The following is a 26552-nucleotide window of genomic DNA, read 5'->3' as shown; positions in this document are numbered from 1 at the left end:
CCAGAGTCTCCAAACTTGGCAATGAAATTCTCAAATTCCTGGAGAGAGGTAACAAAGGAAAGCAGGTGAACACAGTTGCTCATGAAAGCCTAGACAGCCTTGAAATGAAAGTCAGCTATTTACTGAATACACCCTCCTGTCAGTGGCCTAGAGCTCACTGTCTTGAAAAGGTTCTCAATAGCCCCTGGGACAGCTCAGTGCCCTCTGCATTGTGCTCATATCCATTGTGTCTGGTGGCCTTGAAGTCATTTCTCTGAGACCTCAGGACACATCCTACCATATAACACTTTCAATAATCACAAATGAATGTGAAGACAGCTGTAGGTGTCCAGTCACTACCACAATAACCCACATTGCCCTTGAGGCTCTCAAAGCATACTGTAGCACCAACAGGACTTGTGTATATAACAATGTTTTATAGAAGAGGAAAGTTGAGGTGGTGGGAATCTCTTTCTTCATTGAAAACATGGCCATCCTCATCCCTCATTCTAGGTGTGGGGAGATATGGTCATTTAGGAGGGTTCCAATGCCAGACCAGAGGTGCTAGTGCTTAGGAGAGTGTCAGTTGCTGTCCTGGCCCAGTAGGAGGCAGCATGCCTTCTGGAGGCTGAGGTAGATGCTGGGGAAATGTCTCTGCGGTGTGTCTCCTTCATATGCTTATTAGCCATCTGTCTGTCTTCTGTGTTGAGGGGTTAGCCCATTTTTAAATTATTGGTTTTCTTACTGTTAAATTCTAAGAGTTCTTGTATACTGTGTATATTTTTGTGTATAAAGTGCTTATTTGCGTATTTGAATAACCATTTTAAAAGATTAAGGAGGATAGGTATTGCAATGAGCACTGGGTGTTATACGCAAACAATGAATCATGGAACACTACACCAAAAACTAATGAAGTACTGTATGGTGACTAACATACTAAAATTTAAAAAATGAGAGTATATTGTGATCAAACAGGATTGATGCCAGGAATGTAGAAGTGGTTTACTATTCAGAAATCAATAACTGTGATCATATTAGTAAACTATTAAAGCAGAAAAAAAAAAAGATAGATGTCTTCCAAATATTTGCTCTTGTTCTGTGGCTCCTCTTTTTATTCTCTTGACAGTGCCTGTCTGGAACAGAAATTTTAATTTCAACTTCACACACTTATCAACTTCTTTTTCTTTATAGAACATGACTTAAGTTTTGCATTTTAAGTTTTCACCAAACCCTAGTTCATCTAGATTTTCTCTGATACCATATTCTAAAAGATGTATACATTTACATTTGCATTTTATAGTTAAGTCTGTGGTCTATTTTGAGTTAATTTTCTTGAAGGGTGTATGTATGTATGGGTCTAATTGTGTGTGTGTGTGTGCGTGTGCACGCGCGCGTGCACACGCATGCAGATATCCATTTTTCCTGCACAATTTTTTGAAAGTCTGTGTTTTCTCTATACAATTGTCCTTACTTCTTTGTGAAACATCAGTTTACTAAATTTATGTGGGTTTATTTTGGGGTTCTCTATTCTGTTACGTTGACTATTTTCCTAATCTGTCAATATCATTCCATCTTGATTATTGTAGCTTTATAATAAATAATCAAGTTGACAATGTCAGCCCTCCAACTTTGTTCTCCATCTTCAATATTGTGTTGGCTCTTCAGGATTTTAGCTCTCCATGCAAATTTTTTTCCCTCCCCCCCCCCTTTTTTTTATTATGTTATGTTAATCACCATACATTACATCATTAGTTTTTGATGTAGTGTTCCATGATTCATTGTTTGCGTATAACACCCAGTCCTCCATGCAAATTTTAGTATCAGTTCATTATTATCCACAAAATAAGTTGGTGAGATTTTGATTGCGATTGCATTGAATGTATTGATCAATATAGAGAGAACTAAATACTTGACAATATTGACTCTTCCTATCTATGAACATGGACTTTCTCTCTACTTATTTAGTTCTTTGATTTCCTTCATTAGAGTTTTGTACTTTTCCATATATAGATCTTGTACATATTTTGTTAGATTTATTCCCAAGGTCCAATTCCCAATTTTGGTGGTGCTAATGTAAATGGTATAGTGTTTTAATTTCACATTCTTCTGTGGATTGCTTATATATAAGATTGGTTTTAGACATTAAACTTGTATCCTGTGACATTGCACTAATTGCTTACTAGTTATAGGAATTTTTATTTGTTTTTTCTTTTTCAGATTTTTGGATTGGACCATCATGTCATCTGTGAACAAAAACAGTTTTATTGATGCCTTCCTAATCTATATGCGTATTATTCCTCTTTCTTGTATTATTTACCTAGGACCTCCAGTATGAGGCTAAGAGGTGCTAGTAAGAGGACATACTTGTCTTGTACCTGATAGGTTGTCCTTTCATTTTCTATATAATGCCCTTTGATACAGAGCAGGCTTTAATCCTGATGAAGTCCTATTTATCTATTTTTTCCTTTGTTACTCATGCTTTTGGTATCACATCTACAAATTCATTATCAAATAAAAGTCCATGCAGATTTATGCCTTTCCTTTCTTCTGAGATTTTTATGGCTCTTAGCTTCTTATTTAGGCCATTGATCCATTTTGAGTTAATTTTGGTATGTGGTGTGAGGAAGCCTGAAATACATTCTCTTTCATGTGAAAATCCAGTGGGATCAGCACCATTTGTTGAAGAGACTATCCTTTCCTTCATTGAATGGTTTTGACACCCTTGTCAAAAATGAATTGGTCACAGATGTATGAGTCATCCAACTGTGTTCTTTTTCATATTGTTTTGGTTATTCAGGGTCTCTTATATTTCCATATGAATTTGGAAATTGGCTTTTTCATTTCTATAAAAAGAAGAGGCCATTGAGCTATTGATAAGGATTAGATCAACTCTGTAGATCACTTGGAGTAGTAGTGCTTTCTTAACAAGATTAAGTATCACAATCCATGGTCTGGAGATGTTTTTCTATTTATTACATCTCCCTGAATTTCTTTCAGCAAATTTGTAGTGTCCTGTATACATGTCTTTCAATTCCTCAGTTTAATTGGATCCTGTTTAAATAGAATAATTTACTTAATTTCATTTATAGATTGTGCATAGCTGCTGTATGGAAACACAACTCATAATTACACATTGATATTTTCTCCTGCAACTTTGCTGGATTCATTTATTACATCTAGTAGTTTCTTTTTGGTTTATGAATTCTTTGGGATTTTCTATATAGAGAATTATGTCATATGAAAATCAAACTGTTTCTACATTGTACAATTTGGATGGCTTTTCTTTTCTTTTTCTTGTCTACTTGCTCTGTCAAGGGCATATGTGAACAGCAGTGATGTAAGTGGGCATCTCAGACTACTGATCTTAGGCAGCACAATTGCAGTCTATCATGACAAGTATGATGTTAGCAGAGAGTGTCCCATATACTCTTTATCATGTTCAAGAAGTACCTTTTTACCCCTAGTTTTTTTTAGTATTCTTATCATGAAAAGGAGTTAGTTTTGTCAAAAATCTTTTCTGCATCTCTTGACATGACGTTTTTTTGTCCCCTTCATTCTAATAATGTGTTGTATTACATTGATGATTTTGTTATATTAAACCATTTATAAAATATCCTTTATCTCCTGCAAAAGTTATGATATAAGTCTATTTTGCGTGGTATTAATTAGTATGTAGCCACCCCTAGATGATTCTTAAGACGTTTCTGATTTAAATCCCTAAAAATGAGTGTTAATACACTTTTGTCAATTCTTCAAAACATTCATTTCTTCTTCCTCTGCATTGTTTGGTTGACTCCAGCTCACAGCCTTTACTCCTTTGTTCAATCTAGCTCTATTTGAGTCCATCGTTCACTGCACCATAAGATCCACCATCCAAGGGGACCACTTAAAATCAGCTTTGCTGTCTTTTGATAATTATAAGATTAATGTAAATCTATTATTTAAAATTGAAAAGAGTAGAAAGAGTAGAGCATGACATCAGAATAAGAGGCTCCATGCTCTCATTCCCTAAAAGAAACACTAAAAAAATATATTAAAAGAACTGAAGAACGACTGCACCCCAGGCAAATGTGTAACCAGTCTCACCGAAGCCAGCAAATAGCTATGAAAACACCGTCTCAGCAGAATCCCTACCCCCAGCATGTGGATATCCACATGAACAAGAATAAAATCAACCCTCACCTTACACCATACAAGAAAGTCAACTCAAAATGGGTTAAAGATTTAAACATAAGACCTGAAACTACAAAGCTCTTAGAATAAAACACAGGGGGAAAGTTTCGTGGTATTGGTCTTAGCAATGATTTCAGTGATATAGCACAATGCAAAAGAAAATTAAATATCAAATTCAAAATGAACAAACACCAGAACAAACAACAACAACAACAAAACCAACTGGGACTACATTAAACTAAAAAGCTTCTGCACAGTAAAAGAAATAATCAACAGAGTAACAGACACCTTACAGAATAGAAAGAGATTAATCTCCAAAATATATAGGAAAGGCCTACAACTACATAGAAAAAAATAAAATATCTTATAACCCCATTAAAAAATAGGTTAAGGCCTGGAATAGACATTCATCGAAAGACAACATGCAAATGGCAAACAGATATATGAAAAAATGCTCAGCAACACTAGTCATCAGGGAAATGCAAATCAATTCCACAATGAGATATTAATTCACACCTATTGGTATGGTTTTTATTAAAAAATAGAAGACGTGTTGAAAGAACAACTGTTACATACTCTTATTGGGAATGAAAAGCAGCGAAGGCACTATGGAAAACAGTATGGAAATTCCCCCAAATTAAAAATAGAACCACCATATGATGGAGCAATCTGATTTCTCTTTCCGTACCCAAGAGAATGGAAATCAGGATCTCAAAGAGATATCTGTATTCCCATATTTATTGAAGCACTCTTCACAATAGCCAAGATGGAGTAACAAACAAAATATCCATTCAAAAGATGAGTGGGTAAAGAAATTGTGATGTATATATATCACAGTATAATGGAATACTACTTATTGCTTACCCTTAAAGGAGGAAATTTTCCAATTTGAGAAAATGGATGAATCTTAAGGACATTATGCTAAGCGGCATAAGCCAGAATAGCAAATAGTGCATGAATTAACTTATAGAAAGCATCAAATATAGTCACATTTTAGAATCAAAAGTGGGAGTTGGTTTCCAAGGGGGGGGTGTGAAGGAAAGGAGTAGTTGTTATTCCAAGGAGGAAGAGTTTCAGGTGAGCAAGATGAATAATAGCCACAGAGGTGAGGCACAACATGACACCTACAGTCAATAATTATGTTTTGTACTGTTAAAAATTTGATAAGGGTGTAGATCTCATATTAAGTGTTTTTTTACTACAATAAAATAAAATTTGAAATAGAATCAAATACAAAAAATAGACTAGAAAAATAAAATAAAATAAAAATATATATCCTCTTTGTTTGTCTGTCTCATACTAGATCACTCCAAGTTCACACTGGCAGAGGAGTCACAAACTCTGCACTAAAGAGCTCTGCATGGAGTCCATATTGAGGGCAAAGGTTTCACTTACCTGTGGTACTGCTTTAACAGGTCTGGACATTAAGCCTCCAACATACACAGTGTTGGGAAGCAGGGGCCGAGCAAATTCAAGGGCAAAGTCAGAGTTAACAAACCACAGCTCTGCTTTCTTTAGAAGATGAGACAAAACTGGCCTAGAACCTTCTGGGAAGTGTTCCTTGATGGTGTTGTCAAATGTAGACTAGATTCGCCATTGCTTCATGGAGAAGTCAAAGAGCATCAGAAAATTCCTCACTCTGCCCCAGAAGTCCATGTGGTCGGTTAGCAAGGAATTGAATACTGGAACATAAGACACAGGGTTTGGTAGTCCAAGGTCCACACTGCCAAAGGGAGTGGGAAGAATTGACACAAATGGCTTCCCAAGCTTCTCAGCAACCAGGAAAGAACAGAAGTCAAATGCTTCAATGAATACTAGGTCAAAGTTCTCATTTTTTAAGGAACCCATGATATCACCTCTCCTTAGCAAATCACTGCATCGAATTCCCAGTTGTTCCATTAACTTTAAAAGTTTGTTGAGTACTTTTCTGTAAAAAAGTAATGGTAAATATTCATTGAATGTGTTAATTTCACAATACTTAGGAGAATCTTTGGCTCAAAGAGAATAGCCCAGGTAAGTAAGACCATATTTGGCAGCAGTCCACCTATTTTATGAGTGCCAAGGAATACTCTGGTCTAGTCACTCTGCTCTGGGTATTTCTGCTTCCTAAAATGTTCTCACTTCCTCCCCTCCCTTTTCTTTGGTCAATCCATATGCACCCACTAGCAAAGTTAATTCATGGTCCTTCTAGTTTGTCTTTTTGTTTTGGTTTAGTTTGGTTTTTTGAGGTCATTCTACATTGAAAACATTCTCTGTCACTAGTAGATCTCAAAGTCCCATGTCTAGTTGATACATTCCATGATGCTCTGTTTAACTTTCATTTGTATACTGATCTTTTATAAGTGACTATCCTGTTTCCTAACCAAACTGTAGAAGTAATTTCATGGCATCAATATTCATGATGTAGCCCTTTTATTTGAAACTGGGTATATCCTAAATTTGACAGATTGCCTCACACAACAAACTTTCTGATGGCAATATTAGAATCTAAATTCTAAGCTGAACAGGAGATTTATATCTTCCTACCTGAGAAGATTAACATTTAAAACAAACAAAAATAAAAGCCTATTTGAAGCTAATTATTATCCTTCCACTTCATGCCAGCTGGTGTATTCACAAAAGTTCATGCTAAAATTTTACCAATATCTATTAAGACTCTTGTCTATGGCACTATTCCAGGAACTATTCTCTCAATGTTTTCCCATCAGTGCCTGCAAGGAATATGACCCGTATTATACAGCTTATGGGTGGTAGATGAGAATATTCTTGACGAGAGGTTACAGGTCAGATGCTTTGGAGACCCATGGGCCTCCTAGTTGAATGAACAACTGAGACAATCAAGGCCCAGCAAACCTGTAACCTGTGCAACTTTCCACGTTATCAGCCCACTTAAAAAAGGACCATAGGTGAGAGCTCATTAGCAATATGCAGATATCTACCTGGGGTTTAAAATCGCCTTCATGTGACAACAGGTGATTAGCTGAAATTATTCTCTTTTATATTTTAAAAGTTTTACATGAAGAAATATTGGTTAATATTGTTGAAAATTAAAGATATGAAGTACCAATTCTTCAAAAGTAGAGCATTAATCATATTGGAAATTAAGTTAATCAATTGAAGGAATACAGGAAAACACTGTGCTTCACATATTATAGCATATTTAACATATGTGCAAAACTGGTGTTTGAAATAATCAAGTCAGGGAGAAGAGACAAGACACTTACACCAGTTAGAATGGCAAAAATGGACAGGGAAAGAAACAACAAATGTTGGAGAGGTTGTGGAGAAAGGGGAACCCTCTTACACTGTTGGTGGGAATGCAAGTTGGTACAGCCACTTTGGAAAACAGTGTGGAGGTTCCTCAAAAATTTAAAAATAGAGCTACCCTATGACCCAGCAATTGCACTCCTGGGTATTTACCACAAAGACACAGATGTAGTGAAAAGAAGGGTCATATGCACCCCAATGTTCATAGCAGCAACGTCCGCAATAGCCAAACTGTGGAAAGAGCCAAGATACCCTTCAACAGATGAATGGATAAAAAGATGTGGTCCATATATACAATGGAATATTACTCAGCCATCAGAAAGGATGAATACCCAACTTTTACATCCACATGGATGGGACTAGAGGAGATTATGCTAAGTGAAATAAGTCAAGCAGAGAAAGTCAATTATCATATGGTTTCACTTATTTGTGGAACATAAGGAATAGCATGGAGGACATTAGGAGAAGGAAGGGAAAAATGAAGGGGGAGAAATTGGAGGGAGAGATGAACCATGAGAGACTACAGACTCTGAGAAACAAACTGAGGGTTTTAGAGGGGAGGGGGGTAGGGGGATGGGTTAGCCTGGTGATGGAGGGCACATACTGCATGAAGCACTGGGTGTTATATGAAAACAATGAATCATGGATCACCACATCAAAAACTAATGATGTATTGTATGGTAACTAACATAACATAATAAAATTGAAAAAAATATATGTGAGTAACAACACAAGATGAAATAGACAAAGTTTCAAATGAGAACTTTAGATCAGATTTCTTATAGATGAGAGAATTTGGTCTTCTAGTCTGACTAAGGAAAAAGGCTTTACGGAAAAAGCCAGATTTTAGAACCACCTTGTAGCAAGTAGAATTTCTATGGAAAGAAGGGAGATAGACATTAGGCCACTGTATTAACCCAGCAAGGAATGAATTTGTGCCTTTTTCCTCTAATGTGAAAAGTGACAACTTTCTATATATCCCAGGTAATGAAAACATGTCTCAGGTTACTCACTCATTTTGTATCACCAAGATACTTGGTTTTTAAAATGAGTTTAAAAGACAGTGGTTCAAGGTATTAAAAAAATCAATATTCATAAGCATCTTTCCATTCTTGAATTTATGTGAAGATAAGGGAGAAAAAATAAGTATAACATGGTGGGTCTCACTTGCCTACCAACAATGAGAAATTAAGTTGTCTAAACCACCTTCTTTGTTGTGGAGAGTATATACACAAACATCTAGGTGAAATGTTGCCTGGAAGATCCAGAAGTAACAGTTCCCTCACTATATAGAAATACATACATGCTTGCAGTGGAATAGCAAGCAAGCAAGACTGAATGCTTGGGAGTGCAAAACTCATCTACTCCATCCATCCACTGCCACCATCATTGATCTCCCCACCCATCCACTCATCCATCTATCCATCCATTTCTCTTAAACTCACACCAAGTATCCATGCATGCAACCACTCATTCCTATCACTAAAATGGCAAGTCTTTCATTCAAAGAATAAAAGAAATTACCTGCCATGCAAAGCTTCTGTCACAAAGAAATCAACAGTGTTATTAAAATCTTTTCTATGATCTTCAGGTGGAAGAAGTATGAAACTTTGTATGAAATTTCATTCTTTTCTAAAAATAAAAATAAAACACCAATAAGGAAATGTTTAATTATACCATACAACCCAAATTAACATTGGCATGATGATATCATGGTTTCTTTATTCCAAGGATTGTATATATATTCAAATGTTTGCTTTTTGAATTTTTGTTTCATTTGGTTTTTCCGCTTTCTCATTTCTTCAATCATGCAACCTGCTAAACTTTATTGAGAACCATATAATGATACAGTCACTTTTATTCATTTTAAAGTACTGGAAGTTTCTACTTAAAATTTACACTTAAAGGTATAACAATTCACTGTTTTATAGGTGAGAAAGGAGTGCCAGATAATCTGTCAAGAGTGCACATATAGTGAACAGTACACTTTGTATCTAAATACGTATCTTATTTTATCCCAGCTTCCCAGGCATTTCCCATCTAGAAAAAGATATCATTTTCATTAAAATTAAAAGTAATACACACATAGGTTTTTCACTCTCCCAAAAAAATACCAATGCCTAAATTAAAAATAATACATTGTACATTTAAAAAAAGAAGATAGTAGGAAGGGAAAAATGAAGTGGGAGGGAATCAGAGGGGGAGACAAACCATGAGAGACTATGGACTCTGACAAGCAAACTGAGGGTTTTAGAGGGAAGGGGGGTGGGGGGATGGGTTAGCCCGGTGATGGGTATTAAAGAGGGCACGTATTGAATGGAGCACAGGGTGTTAGATGCAAACAATGAATCATGGAACACTACATCAAAAACTAATGATGTAATGTATGGTGACTAACATAACGTAATAAAATAAAATTTTAAAAAATAGCAGTCCTCTGCAACCCTACTCACATCCTGGCATTTCCCCCATAACTCATGTGTAATGAAGAGTCTGACACCACTTTTAAGGTTGGACTGATGACAGCTTTCAAGATCCATCTCCACCTTAACCTTCTGTGACATATCTTGGCAAACACAGAAGAAAGCCTCAACATGCCATCCTTTTTGTGAGCAAGAGTTTCAAGCTAAGCAAGCCAGACCCAAGTAAGGGAATCCTCACCTCCACCCTACTCAGAAGCTTCCATAATTGGCATTTAGAGACAAAAGTATGGGTTTAGCCTTTCAGTGACCCTGGTCACGTGTCTCACACAAACCTATTTTCTGTGTCAGCTTGGATTGTGCCTCTGGATCCCAGCATGAGCCGTGATTGACACTAAGCTAGGTAGAACCCTGTGACCAATGGCTGTGTGTCTCAAGGACTGCTCCCATTATAAACAGTGCTCTGGGTAAGACTGATACCAGTTTACAAGCCCACAGAATGGTGGAAGAAGAGTAGTCACTGTGTCATATGATGAGATTCACACCTGTAAAAGTAGAAGGCGCATACAACCCCAGAAAATGCCTTTGCTGCTGCTGCTGATTATATCCCTGTAGCTAAAAGAAAACCTTGCTTAAAAGAGGAATAGGGAAAAACACTGATGACATGCCCATGGGGTTAATACAAGGAGTTCATTCAAACTCAGGTTAATTTCATGTCTCTCAAAATCACCACTAGGGAGGTCCTAGCCTTGATGCTACTAATTGGGGCACTCTGAGGAAGAAACTTATAAATATGAACAGGTTAGAACAAACACCTCCCCAAAACACATCTAATAACAACCCAAAGAAAGAGGAAATACAGTGGAAAAGCAAGGTGGGAGAGTCAGGAAAGAAATTAAAACAGAGTTCTCAGTTTTGATACATGTGGAATTTAATATTACTTTTAAAAAGCCTTTATAACAGAAGAAAAGCACAGAATGGCTTTTGTCCTCAACATCAAAGTTTCTAAATTACTTTTAACATCGAATGAGATGTACCAATGACAAACCTTAATGGTCTTAACATTTACTTGGGCAAAAATAACAGATATATAAGAAGAACCCACTAAATTTATTGAAGAAATTCCTGTACTCTTAGGAGTCAAAAATATTAGTTGTAGAGGACAAATTCGCATGCCTTGTCTTAACTACTGGGAGTAAATAACCCATAGTCATAATAGCCATTTTTTACATTATCTCCTAGTGGGTATGGTTGCTCTTATGTAACAAGTCGTTAATAAAAATAAAATTAAGGTTGTAGCATTTACAGTCAGCTTGACAAAAAGGGATCCTTTGGATCTGCCCAACATATTAAAACTGTTAATACACCCAAATATATATTAAAACAGTGCCTTTAAGGATTATAATGAGATTTAACCATTACATAGAATGTATTAAGCAAAAAGTGATTATCTCCACTGGTTCTTTAATTTATAACAATTATAATAGCCTAATTTAGACTATTCTTAAACCAGCAAAGAAGTAATGATGCCTTGCAGTGGATTACTATAAAGCTATGGACATGATCGATCATACTAAGCCCCCCATTTCCAATATTACTGAAATTGCTGACTATATCTAAGTACTAATAGATACTTTGCAAGAATAGATTTGGTAATATGTTCTGTTCGATTCTTATTTCAACAAGCTCTCAGCTGCAGTGTTTCTTCACCTTTATCTTGGCAGGATACAAATCACTTGTAACTGGCTTCTCATGGACTACCTCAACAGCCTTGCTCACAAGCTTTGCCTGCAAGATCTTAACCACCTTCAACTTTCTCCAGAAATACATGTTTGACATTGCATTGAGGACAAACTTCTTTTGCAGAGATTCATTGAGCACACTCATTCAGGACACAAACATTCACAAGGAGCTCACAAGAGGGATGTGTTGCTGTCTTACATAAAGCACAAGCCATGGCACCTCAGTTAAAATTCTTGAGAAGAATTACTTGTTGGTTGAAGGTCTTTCCATCCCTGACACTATCAAGAAACAACTATTGGGGTTCCACTTCCAGCATGAGAGTATAAGCAGCTTTCCTGGACACACATTCAAACAGAAACTGGTGAAAGTTGTCTTTTATATATAGCCACATATTCAACTATATATACATAAATTCTGAAAACAAAATTCGGTCAGAAGGTAGTGGCGAATATTCTAGGAAACGGTGGACCATCAGAAAACTGTCTCCACACCTACACAATAATTGTCCATTTGTGCCCAGGAAAAGGCTCAGAAAAGATCTAAAAATAGCAAAATTTACACCCCAGATTGATCTTCACCACAAAGGCAGCCTAACACAATCACAGAACAAAAACAATAAGCAAATTAATAGCATAAATCTGGAAACTCTGGAGAAGGGAGGAGAGTCTCATCTCCAGAGTTAATGCATTTTAAATTCAACTGGTCAGTTTTCAACAAAAATCACAAGACACACCACGAAACAGGAAACTAAAACCTATTCAGAGAATAATAATAAATCAACAGAATCAATAATAAATCAGGTCTGAAAAAGACCTGATGGAAGATATACTAGATGATAACTTTAAAATAACTGCCATAAAGATTCTCAGAGAACTAAAGGAAGATGGAAGTAGGTTAAGGAAAAAGCATATGCAAAATAGAAATGTCAATAAAGACATAGAAAATCTAAAAAGAAACCAAAAACAAAGTTTGGAAATGAAAAATGCAATAGACGACATGAAAATCTCACCAGAGGGATTCAAAGGCAGATTTGAGCAAGCAGAAGAAATAATCTGTGAACCTGAAGATAAGACAATGGAAATGATCAAGTGTGAAGAACAGAAAGTTAAAACATTGAAGAAAAGAACACTGCCTAAGGGACCAACATATGCATTGTGGATGCTCAGAAGACAGAAAAATTGGATGAAAGATATGAATATAAACGTCCAGGAACCTCAACAAACTCCAAGGAAAATGAACTCAGACACCTGCATCAGGACACATTATAATCAAACTTTAGAAAGATAAAGAGCGATTAGTAAAAGCAGCAAGAGAGGGCACATGAAGTGATGAGCACTGGGCATTATATGCAATTGATGAATTATTGAATGCTACATCTGAAACTAATGATGTACTATATGTTGGCTAATTGAATTTAAATTAACAAAGTAAAAATAATAAAAGCAGCAAGAGAAAAGTGACTCATCACATACAAATTATTAATTTACTCAACAAAATTATTTGCCAGAGAACATCAATGAGACAAATAGATTTCTTTTCAGGGAGGGGGGATAGGCATCCAATGAAAGAGGGAGAATCTCAAGCAGTTTCCTTGCCAACATGGAGCTGGCCATGGGGATGGACCTCACAACCCTGAGATCATGACTTGAGCCAAAATCAAGAGTCAGATGCTTAATCAACAGAGCCGCCCAGGCACCTCTAAGATTATCAATAGATTTTTAATCAGAAATTTTGATGGCCAGAAGGCAGTGGGCTAATATAGTCCAAGTGCTAAGAAAAAGAATGATCAACAAAAAATTCAGTTATCTGGCAACACTTCAAAAGTGAGGGTGAAATTAACACGTTCCTGGTAAACAAAAGCTAAAGTAGGTTGTTACCACTAAGCCACACTGACAGTAATGCTCCCTGGAGGGGAAAAAGGAGGCCACCAGATAGTAACTCAAAGGGTATGGAAAAATAAAGATTTTAATAGAGGTAAACGCATAGGGAATTATAAAGCTAGTATTATGGCAATGCTTTCTAACTCGACTTGTGGTTTCTACATGTTTTTTGAAACTAGTATATTTTTTAAAATGTATTATTAGTTTGAAAACAAGTATTATTTAAACTTTGTAACTCCAATCAAGTTTTCTCTGTAATTTAATTTACTAACACATTTAAATTAATGATAGTTTAGGTTTGGGGGCACAGAATGTAAAAAGATGTAATTTTGTGATATCAACAATGCAAAGGGTTGGGGTTGAAAAAACATATATGAGGAGAATTTTTGAATTTTATTAAACTTAAACTGTTATAAATTAAAATGTGAGTGACATAGATTTAGCATGTTAAATTAAATCCCCATGGTAACACACATAAAAATATAGCTATAGATATACACAAAAGGAAATGACAAAGGAATTTAACATTTCACAACAAGAATCAACTAAACACAAAAGAAACAGTAATACAGAAAGTGAGGAACAAGAAACCTATAAAGCATATAGACAACAAATAGCAAAAGGACAGAAGTAAGTTTCTCCTTATCAGTAATTACATTCAATGTACATGGACTAAACTCTCCAATGAAAAGACAGACATTAACACAATGGATAAAAGCACATGATCCAAATGTAATAGCCTTGTATGATGACAGACGGAAGCTACACTTGTGGCGAGCAGCACATCATAACATGTACAGTTGGTGTATCAATGTGTCACATACTTGAAACTACTGTAACATTGTGTGTCAACTATACTTCAATAAAAAGTAATACTTTAAAAAATTAAAAATAAAATGGGATTAACAATGGAGGAAAGAGAATGGGGGTCTATGGGAGCTTCCTGTACTATCTTTGCAACTTTTTGTAAATCTACAATTATTTCAAAATAACAAAATGTATTTAAAAAATAAATACAAAAATAAAAAGCCCACAAACACACACACAACGAAAAACACGATCCAACTATACATATTTTGTTCAACAGACTCACAGTAGATCCAATGAGACAAACAGAAAGGGAAATGATGGGAAAAGATATTCCAAGCAAGGAATAAGCAAAAGAAAGCAGATGAGACAATATCAATCATAATAGACTTTAAATGAAATAAGATTGCAAGAGACAAAGAAGGACATTATATATTAATAAAGATTCAGTATGGCAAAAAGATATAACTATTATAAACACATATGCACCTAATGAGAGACCATAAAAATAGCTAAAGCAAAAGCGGCAGAATAGAGAGAGAAACAGACACTTCTATGTAATCACTGGACATTTCAACACCCACTCTCAATAATGGATAGAAAAACCAGAAAGAAGATCAGTAAGGAGACAGAAGACTTACACACATTGACCCACTAGATGTAACACACATACACAGAACACTCTACCCAACAACAGCATACACATTCTTCTCAAGGGTACCTGGGACTTTTTCCAGCAGAGATCTTATGTTCAGCCACAAATAAGTCTCAATAGATGTTAAAATATACTTATCACAGGCTATCTGACCACACCAGGATAAAGTTAGAAATCAACAACAGACAGAAAACTGGAAACTTCACAAATTATGGAAATTAAACAACACCCTTTTAAATAACTCATGTATCAAAAAGAAATCACAAGGGAAATCATAAAATACATAGAGACAAAAAAAATGAGTATACAACATACCAAAACTTATGTGATGCGCCAAAAGGAGTTAAAAGGAAATTTACAGCTTTCAATGCCTATATTAAAAAGGAAGTTACCAAATCAATAACCTATTCTGCCACCTTAAGACACTGGGGAAGAAAGTGCACTAAACCTAAAACAGAAGGTAGAATTAACAAAGATTAGAGGGAAACTAATAAAATTGGAAATAGAAAACCAACAGGAATCAATGAAAGCAGAGCCAGTTCTTTGAAACTTTGAAACAGATCAAGAAAATTCACAAACAAGAAAGATACAAATTATTAGGACCAGAAAGGAAAGAAGGAACACCACTAATGACCACACCGAAATGAAAAGGACTACAGGAGAATTCTATGAACTTTAGATGGCAATCAATTAGACAATGGATGATACGGACAAATTCTTAGAAAGACAGAAACTACCAAAGTTCACTTAAAGAAGAAAAAGACATTCCAAAAAGACCTGTAAAGAGGAGAGGTTGTTCCATTTGGGTAAAGAGCACAGAATCTCTTGCCATATAGATATCCAAAATATTAATGAAGGTTACACATGTGTCTCCACACACCAAAGGCACAATACACAGCCTCAAGCAAGACTCCTTATCTTCTACAGATTTTCAAACATTACTGATCATGACCAAGGCACTGATTGCCTTCTCTACATGCAAACACTAGTCTTTTAAACAAGACATTCAGTGAAACATTCAACTCCCTCTCCAGCCTCAGGCAGCAGGTCTCATAAAATGCCATAATGACTTACTTAGAACAGGTTCAAACTGAAATAAATGAAACACAGAACGTTCTGGGCATCAGTCAAACATGAAGGGAAACGGCCATTCCGGCCCCAAGACTGACCACCATAAAAGCCCAAATACATCCTCCTTTTGCTGCTCTCAATGTATGTTTGGACCAGCTTGAGACTTGCTTTACTACCTCCATGAAGCTTGATTACATTATTAATGAGCTGTTGTGTATTTTTAAAGATTTTATGTTGAAGTAATCTCTGCATCCAAAGTGGAGGCTCAAACCCACAATCCCAAGATTGAAAGTTGCATGCTCTACTGACTGAACCAGCCAAGAGCCTCTAATAAACCATTTTATAACCTCTTTATGTGTATATAAGGCTGTAAGTCTCAACATTCAAACCTAACTTTGGGGTGGGGAGAGACAGCCTGTCTCTCAGGGTAGCTACAACAATTTAGGAAGAAACAACAGTAATTTTACCCAACTCCTCCAGAAAAGTGAAAGAGAAACACTACCCAATTCATTCTGTCAGGAAAGTATTGCACTGATAACATTGTCAGAAATAAAGAAAGAAAAAAATCCCAAGAAAATCAGAGAACCATGGAACCACACTGACACAGATATAAAATTTAAACCAAAATTTAAGCAAATTACATCTAAAATTACATAAAGGGAAAATACATCCTGACCAAGTGGAATTTGTTCCCAGAATACAAAGTTAGCTTAACATTTGAAAATCAGGGGGGGCGGAGCAAGATGGCGGAGGAGTAGGAGACCTGGATTTCGTCTCCTCTCAGGAATTCAGCTGGATAGGGATCAAACCATTCTGAACACCTACAAACTCAACAGGAGATCGAAGAAAAGAAGAGCAACAACTCTCTCATCAGAAAAGCGACCACTTTCTGGAAGGTAGGACGTGCGGAGAAGTGAATCCGAGGCGATATTCGGGAGGATAGACGGCGGGGGAGGGGCCTCCGGCGGCCGCTTCTGGCAAGTGATAGAGCCGCGGAGCACAGAATCGGAACTTTTAGAAGTCGGCTCCGCTGAGGGACGTCACTCTGGTGGCTAAGCGGGGGGTGGAACCCTCCGGGACAGTGTGGTCTCAGGACCCACGGGTCACAGAAAGACCGAGGGTGCCTGGGTGTGGCGGAGCTCCCAGGTATCGGAGCAGGGAAGCCGGCTGCAGAGGCGGAGCCCAGGCGCGGGCTATCAGCTCGGGGTTGCCATAAACCGTGATCCGTGGCACAGTCGGGCCACTGCTCCTCCAGCAGGGACCCAACAAGCGGCAGATCCGGGGAGACTCACCTTCCTCCCCCGGGAGGAGCCGCGCGGGAGAGCGCCGCAGGGATCTGCTGGGTTTGGAGACTCCACCCGGGGTCGGGTGCCAGAGATAGAAACGCGCGGTCACAGGCCGGGTGAGCACGGAGTGCGGCTGGAGACCGGGGAGACGGGAGTGACTGACGGCTTTTCTCTGGGGGCTCACTGAGAGGCAGGGCCCCGAGTTCTCGGCTCCTCCGGGGCAGAGATTGGAAGGCCGCCATTTTCACTCTCCGCCTCCAAAGCTGTACGGAAAGCTCGCAGGGAACAAAAGCCCCGGAGAGCAAACCCGAGCAGATTACTTAGCCGGGAGGGGGCAAGGGCGGGGCAATTCTGCCTCCGGCAGAGACATTGGGAAACCACGGCAACAGGCCCCTCCCCAGAAGATCAGCGAGAACAGCCAGCCAAGGCCAAGTTTACCGATCAATGAGAACGGCAGAACTCCAGCGCTAGGGGACTACTGCACATAGAATTCATGGCTTTTTTACCATGATTCTTTAGTCTTTCAAAGTTAATTTTTTTTTAACTGTCTTTTTTTCTTTTTTTTTTCTTTTTGAATTTTTCTTTTTCCCTTTTTCAACCAACATCTTATCAATCCCTTTTTTAAAAAAAAACATTTTTATTTTTCATTTTTAGAGTCATATTCTATCCCTTCATAGTAGTTACCCGTATTTTTGGCTTATATATATAAGTTGTTCTCTCTTTAAAATTTTGAGATAGTTTCTTCTAACAGATTAAAATATACCCTAAATCTCTAGTATATGGTGTTTTCTATTCCCCTGCCTGATCACATCCTCTCCCTTTTTTTTTTCTTTTTTTAAATCCTCTTCTTTCTTTTTTTCAAACAACTTCTTATCAATTCCTTTTATAAAATTTTTTATAATTTCCATCTTTACAGTCATATTCCATCCCTTCATCATATCAACCCTTATTTTTGTACATATATAAGTTTTTCTTTCTTTAAAATTTTGGGAGGCACTTTCTTCTAAAAGACCAAAATACACCCCAAATCTAGTGTGTGGAACTGATCTATATACCAGCCTGATCATATTTGATCACATTCTGGTTTTGTTGTTGTTGTTGTTGTTGTTGTTTTGTTTTGTTTGTTTTTGTTTTTATCTTTATCTTTTTCTTTTTTTTCTTTTTTCTTTTTCTTTTTCCTCTCTTTCCCTTTCTTTTCCCACTGCTTCAAGTCTTTTCTGATTTGTTTAGAGTATATTTTCTGGGGACGTTGTTACTCTGCTAGCATTTTGTTCTCTCATTAATCTATTCTCCTCTGCACAAAATGACAAGACGGAAAAAATCACCTCAACAAAAAGAACAAGAGGTAGTACCGACTGCCAGGGACCTACTCAATACGGACATTAGTATGATGTCAGATCTAGAGTTCAGAATCATCACTTTAAAGATACTAGCTGGGCTTGAAAAAAATATGGAAGTTATTAGAGAAACCCTTTCTGGAGAAGTAAAAGAACTAAAATCCAACCAAGTAGAAATCAAAAAGGCTATTAATGAGGTGCAATCAAAAATGGGGGCGCTAACTGCTAGAATAAATGAGGCAGAAGAGAGAATCAGTAATATAGAAGATGAAATGATGGAAAATAAAGAAGCTGAGAAAAAGAGAGATAAACAACTACTGGATCACGAGGGCAGAATTCGAGAGATAAGCGATACCATAAGACGAAACAACATTAGAATAATTGGGATCCCAGAAGAAGAAGAAAGAGAGAGAGGGGCAGAAGGCATAATGGAGCAAATTATAGCAGAGAACTTCCCTAATTTGGGAAAGGAAACAGGCATGAAAATCCAGGAAGCACAGAGAACCCCTCTCAAAATCAATAAAAATAGGTCAACACCCCGACATCTAATAGTAAAACTTACGAGTCTCATAGACAAAGAGAAAATCCTGAAAGCAGCTCGGGAGAAGAGATATGTAACCTACAAGGGTAGAAACATTAGATTGGCAACAGACCTATCCACAGAGACCTGGCAGGCCAGAAAGGACTGGCAGGATATATTCAGAGCACTAAATGAGAAAAATATGCAGCCAAGAATACTCTATCCAGCTAGGCTGTCATTGAAAATTGAAGGAGAGATAAAAAGCTTCCAGGACAAACAAAAACTAAAGGAATTTGCAAACACAAAACCAGCCCTACAGGAAATCTTGAAAGGGGTCCTCTAAGCAAAGAGAGAGCCTAAAAGCAATATAGACCAGAAAGGAACACAGACAATATACAGTAACAGTCACCTTACAGGCAATACAATGGCACTAAATTCCTATCTTTCAATAGTTACCCTGAATGTAAATGGGCTCAATGCCCCAATCAAAAGACACAGGCTATCAGATTTGGATTAAAAAACAAGACCCATCGATATGCTGTCTGCAAGAGACTCATTTTAGAACCAAAGACACCCCCAGATTGAAAGTGAGGGGGTGGAAAACCATTTACCATGCTAATGGACACCAAAAGAAAGCTGGGGTGGCAATCCTTATATCAGACAAATTAGATTTTAAACCAAAGACTGTAATAAGAGATGAGGAAGGACACTATATCCTACTTAAAGGATCTATCCAACAAGAAGATCTAACAATTGTAAATATCTATGCCCCTAACATGGGAGCAGCCAATTATATAAGGCAATTAATAACAAAAGCAAAGAAACACATCGACAACAATACAATAATAGTGGGGGACTTTAACACCCCCCTCACTGAAATGGACAGATCATCTAAGCAAAAGATCAACAAGGAAATAAAGACTTTAAATGACACACTGGACCAAATGGACTTTACAGACATATTCAGAACATTCCACCCCAAAGCAACGGAATACACATTCTTCTCTAGTGCCCATGGAACATTCTCCAGAATAGATCACATCCTAGGTCATAAATCAGGTCTCAACCGGTACCAAAAGATTGGAATCATTCCCTGCCTATTTTCAGACCACAATGCTTTGAAACTAGAACTCAATCACAAGAGGAAAGTCGGAAAGAACTCAAATACATGGAGGCTAAAGAGCATCCTACTGAAGAATGAATGGGTCAACCAGGAAATTAAAGAAGAATTAAAAAAATACATGGAAACCAATGAAAATGAAAACACAACTATTCAAAATCTTTGGGATGCAGCAAAGGCAGTCCTAAGAGGAAAGTATATAGCAATACAAGCCTTTCTCAAGAAACAAGAAAGGTCTCAAGTACACAACCTAACCCTCCACCTAAAGGAGCTGGAGAAAGAACAGCAAATAAAGCCTAAACCCAGCAGGAGAAGAGAAATAATAAAGATCAGAGCAGAAATCAATGAAATAGAAACTAAAAGAACAGTAGAACAGATCAATGAAACTAGGAGCTGGTTCTTTGAAAGAATTAACAAGATTGATAAACCCCTGGCCAGACTTATCAAAAAGAGAAGAGAAATGACCCAAATCAACAAAATCATGAATGAAAGGGGAGAGATCACAACCAACACCAAAGAAATACAAACAATTATAAGAACATATTATGAGCAACTCTATGCCAGCAAATTAGATAACCTGGAAGAAATGGATGCATTCCTAGAGATGTATCAACTACCAAAACTGAACCAGGATGAAATAGAAAACCTGAACAGACCTATAACCACTAAGGAAATTGAAGCAGTCATCAAAAATCTCCCAAAAAACAAAAGCCCAGGGCCAGATGGCTTCCCAGGGGAATTCTACCAAACATTTCAAGAAGAATTAATACCTATTCTTCTGAAACTGTTCCAAAAAATAGAAATGGAAGGAAAACTTCCAAACTCCTTTTATGAGGCCAGCATTACCTTGATCCCAAAACCAGACAAAGACCCCATCAAAAAGGAGAATTACAGACCAATATCTTTGATGAACATGGATGCAAAAATTCTCACCAAAATACTAGCCAATAGGATCCAACAGTACATTAAAAGGATTATTCACCATGACCAAGTGGGATTTATCCCTGGGCTGCAAGGTTGGTTCAACATCCGCAAATCAATCAATGTGATACAATACATTAACAAAAGAAAGAACAAGAATCATATGATCCTCTCAATAGATGCAGAAAAAGCATTTGAGAAAGTACAGCATCCTTTCTTGATCAAAACTCTTCAGAGTATAGGGATAGAGGGTACATACCTCAATATCATAAAAGCCATCTATGAAAAACCTACAGCGAATATCATTCTCCATGGGGAAAAACTGAGAGCTTTCCCCCTAAGGTCAGGAACGCGGCAGGGATGTCCACTATCACCACTGCTATTCAACATAGTATTGGAAGTCCTAGCCACAGCAATCAGACAACAAAAAGAAATCAAAGGCATCCAAATTGGCAAAGAAGAAGTCAAACTCTCACTCTTTGCAGATGATATGATACTTTATGTGGAAAACCCCAAAGACTCCACCCCAAAACTGCTAGAACTCATACAGGAATTCAGTAAAGTGGCAGGATATAAAATCAATGCACAGAAATCAGTGGCATTCCTATACACCAACAACAAGACAGAAGAAAGAGAAATTAAGGAGTCGATCCCATTTACAATTGCACCCAAAACCATAAGATACCTAGGAATAAATCTAACCAAAGAGACAAAGGATCTGTACTCAGAAAACTATAAAATACTCATGAAAGAAATTGAGGAAGACACAAAGAAATGGAAAAACGTTCCACGCTCATGGATTGGAAGAACAAATATTGTGAAGATGTCAATGCTACCTAGAGCAATCTACACATTCAATGCAATCCCCATCAAAATACCATCCACTTTTCTCAAAGAAATGGAACAAATAATCCTAAAATGTGTATGGAACCAGAAAAGACCCCGCATAGCCAGAGGAATGTTGAAAAAGAAAAGCAAAGCCGGCGGCATCACAATTCCGGACTTCCAGCTCTATTACAAAGCTGTCATCATCAAGACAGCATGGTGCTGGCACAAAAACAGACACATAGATCAATGGAACAGAATAGAGAGCCCAGAAATGGACCCTCAACTCTATGGTCAACTCATCTTTGACAAAGCAGGAAAGAATGTCCAATGGAATAAAGACAGTCTCTTCAACAAATGGTGTTGGGAAAATTGGACAGCCACATGCAGAAGAATGAAACTGGACCATTTCCTTACACCACGCACAAAAATAGACTCCAAATGGTTGAAAGGCCTCAATGTAAGACAGGAGTCCATCAAAATCCTAAAGGAGAACACGGGCAGCAACGTCTTCGACCTCAGCCGAAGCAACTTCTTCCTAGAAACGTCGCCAAAGGCAAGGGAAGCAAGGGCAAAAATGAACTATTGGGACTTCATCAAGATAAAAAGCTTTTGCAAAGCAAAGGAAACAGTCAACAAAACCAAAAGACAACCAACAGAATGGGAGAAGATATTTGCAAATGACATATCAGATCAAGGGCTAGTATCCAAAATCTATAAAGAACTCATCAAACTCAACACCCAAAGAACAAAGAATCCAATCAAGAAATGGGCAGAAGACATGAACAGACATTTTTCCAAAGAAGACATCCAAATGGCCAACAGACACATGAAAAAGTGCTCAATATCGCTCGGCATCAGGGAAATCCAAATCAAAACCTCAATGAGATACCACCTCACACCAGTCAGAATGGCTAAAATTAACAAGTCAGGAAACGACAGATGTTGGCGGGGATGCGGAGAAAGGGGAACCCTCCTACACTGTTGGTGGGAATGCAAGCTGGTGCAGCCACTCTGGAAAACAGTATGGAGGTTCCTCAAAAAGTTGAAAATAGAACTACCATATGATCCAGCAATTGCACTACTGGGTATTTACCCCAAAGATACAAAAGTAGGGATCCGAAGGGGTACGTGCACCCCGATGTTTATAGCAGCAATGTCCACAATAGCCAAACTGTGGAAAGAGCCAAGATGTCCATCAACAGATGAATGGATAAAGAAGATGTGGTGTATATATATACAATAGAATATTATGCAGCCATCAAAAGGAATGAGATCTTGCCATTTGCAACGACGTGGATGGAACTGGAGGGTATTATGTTGTGTGAAATAAGTCAAACAGAGAAAGACATGTATCATATGATCTCACTGATATGAGGAATTCTTAATTGCAGGAAACAAACTGAGGGTTGCTGGAGTGGGGGGTGGGGTGGGAAGGATGGGGTGACTGGGTGATAGACACTGGGGAGGGTATGTGCTCTGGTAAGCGCTGTGAATTGTGCAAGAATGTTGAATCTCAGATCTGTACCTCTGAAACAAATAATGCAATATATGTTAAGGAAAAAAAAAAAGAAGAAGAAGAAGGTAGCGGGAGGGGAAGAATGAATCGGGGGAAATCGGAGGGGGAGACGAACCATTAGAGACGATGGACTCTGAAAAACAAACTGAGGGTTCTAGAGGGGAGGCGGGTGGGAGGATGGGTTAGCCTGGTGATGGGTATTGAGGAGGGCACATTCTTCATGGAGCACTGGGTGTTATGCACAAACAATGAATCATGGAACACTTCATCTAAAACTAATGATGTAATATATGGGGATTAACATAAGAATAAAAAAAAATTAAAACTCAAAAAAAAAAAATTTGAAAATCAATTAGTGCCATTCATTGTTTTGACAAAATAAGCAAAAAAATCATATATTCATACCAATACATGTCTCAAAAGCATAAAATTAGCACTTCATCAAATTAAATATTCTGCTCTTCAAAAGATACTGCTAAGAGAGTGAAATGATAAGTCATTGACTGGGAAAGAATATTTACAGATTTATACCTGATAAAATACTTATATCTGAAGACTCTATAATAAGAAAAACATGACCCAATTTAAAAATGGGCAAAATTTGGGAAACACTTCATCTGTGAAGATATATGGCTGACAAATAAGCATATGAAAAAATGCATAGCATCATTAGTAATAAAGGAAATGCATATTAAAAACCACCATGAAATACAACTAAACACCCACACAACACTGGCTAAAAGTAAAAAGACTAACCATACCAAGTATTGACAAGGATGTGGTGTGCATGGAACTTGCAGTCACTTCTGGTGAGAAAGCAGAATGTTACAGCCTCCTGGGAAACAGTGTGGCCATTTCTTAAAAGCTTAAACATATATCGAAACTATGGTTCAGCCACTGTACTCCTACCAATTAATTTGGAGAAAAGACAGTACATATTCATACAAAAGCTTGTACACAACTCTTCAGAGCAAGTTTATTTGTAATAGCTCAAAACAGGAGACAACCCTAATGTCCATCAACAAGCAACTAAATAAACACATTGTGGTAATCCATACATAGAACACTATTCAGCAATAAAAGGGAATGAACTATGCATACACACATTATAAATGAATCTCAAAATATTTTTTTCTGAGTATAATAAATCAAAATATGAGGTGGCATAATTATGATCGAATTTATATAAAATCTACATGATGCAATCTAACACATGATGATGTATTACGGATCGATAGGCAATGGGAATAGAAAGGTGGGAGAGGCTGGAGGGGAGATTGTAAAAGAACTTGGAAATGTTCTGGTGGAGGGGCACCTGAGTGGCTCAGTTGGTTAAGCGACTGCCTTCGGCTCAGGTCATGATCCTGGAGTCCCGGGATCGAGTTCCGCATCAGGCTCCCTGCTCGGTGGGGAGTCTGCTTCTCCCTCTGACCCTCCCACCTCTCATGATATCTCTTTCTCATTCTTTCTCTCTCAAATAAATAAATAAAAATCCTTTGCCAGATCGATGTGGTGCTCTCGCGCTCTCCCGGGCCGGGTCTAAGCCGCGTCAGACGAGGGACGGACATTCATGGCGAATGGGACCGCTCTTCTCCTTCTGCCCGCGGGCCCCCCGCTCCTTTGCCTCTGCCCGCCGTGGCGGTGAGGTGGGGGGTGCGGGGGGGGGGGAAGGAAAGGGGGTGTTTGCGGGCCCCGGCCCGACCCCGCCTTCCCGTGTTCTACCTGACGGCGCTCGCGGGAGCGGGGTCCCCTGAAGCAGCGGACACTCTCGCTTGCCTTCCCTGGCTTCGTGTGGTGCGCGGTCCTCCCCGCCACGGGGAGGGCCGTCCCGGCGCCGCGCTGCTCACCCGCTTGGGCGTGCTGAGCGCGTTGTGCGCGTGGCCCTCCGTGGTGCCCCTGGAGCGCTCCAGGTCGTCTCAGGTGCCTGAGGCCGAGCCGGTAGCGTCGTTTCCCGTTCCCAGCGACCCCCTCCCTCGGGCCACCGCTGTAGGTGGCGTGTCCGAGGAGCGGGTGGTGGAGTCGGTAAGGGAGGCCCCCCCCCCCCCCCCCCGTGGGACGCGGGCGCCTCGTCGTCCCCCACCGCAAGCTGTGCTCGTGGTGTGGGGACTGGACTTGGTGGGGCGTGTGAGCCGGTTGCTGCGGGCCGAGCCCGCGCTCTGGCGCTTGGCCAGCCGAGGGGCTGCCGCCTTTTTGCCCGGCATGCCGTGCTTGTCTCCGCTTGTCGTTGCCTCGCCAGAGGCGCGAAACTCCCGGTTGGTCGGTGACGCCAGCACAGCGTGCGTGGCGGGGCGAAGGGCGGTCTCCTCCTGGGGTCCCCGCCGCGAGCGCTCAGGATTGCCTTGTGCCTGTCCCTTACCGCATTTTTTTTTTCTAAAATTTTTTTTAAAAATAAATAAATAAATAAATAATAAATAAATAAAAATCTTTAAAAAAAATGTTCTGGTGGAAGAAGAAATACATTTGTTATCATGATGATGTTGATAGTTTCACAGGTATAGATACATATATAGGCCAGCACATGTATATGTCCAAAGATAACAAATTGCCAATATTACTTCCATACAATGGTTTAAATAATGAAGATAAGGAACTTCAGTCCGTGGCCACAAGAACACGATAGGATCATATGGAAATTCTTACTTTATTTTTTTTTCAAGGTTTTATTTATTTACTTGAGAGAGAGAGAATAAGAGAGAGAGAGCATGAGGGGGGGAGGGTCAGAGGAAAAAGCAGACACCCCACTGAGCAGGGAGCCCGATGTGGGACTCGATTCCAGGACTCCAGGATCATGACCTGAGCCAAAGGCAGTCGCTTAACCAACTGAGCCACTCAGGTGCCCTGAAATTCCTGCTTTAAACAACTAAATAAAACCAGACCAAATACATGTTAAAATGGTTTTTAGACATTGCACCCCAGGTAGCACACAACATTCATGGATGGCTGGAGAAAACCTCCAGGATACAGCTCATGGAGGAGAAACCCAGATGTGGTCTGGCCATCTCCCCGAGGGAGCAATTCAGATTTGGGGG

The 26552-nt window shown here is 38.6% G+C and overlaps 1 pseudogene across 1 annotated transcript in view; it reads right to left on the bottom strand.

The window, feature by feature from the left end:
- The window catches only part of LOC123325294, a 70318-nt pseudogene that overhangs the window by 4410 nt on the left and 39356 nt on the right, over positions 1-26552 (bottom strand). The window lies entirely within an intron of this gene.

Source organism: Neomonachus schauinslandi, chromosome 7 (assembly GCF_002201575.2).
Source record: "Neomonachus schauinslandi chromosome 7, ASM220157v2, whole genome shotgun sequence".
Lineage (NCBI taxonomy): Eukaryota > Metazoa > Chordata > Mammalia > Carnivora > Phocidae > Neomonachus > Neomonachus schauinslandi.
Note: the sequence above shows the minus strand (reverse complement) of the source record. Positions and strands in the feature narration are given on the sequence as shown.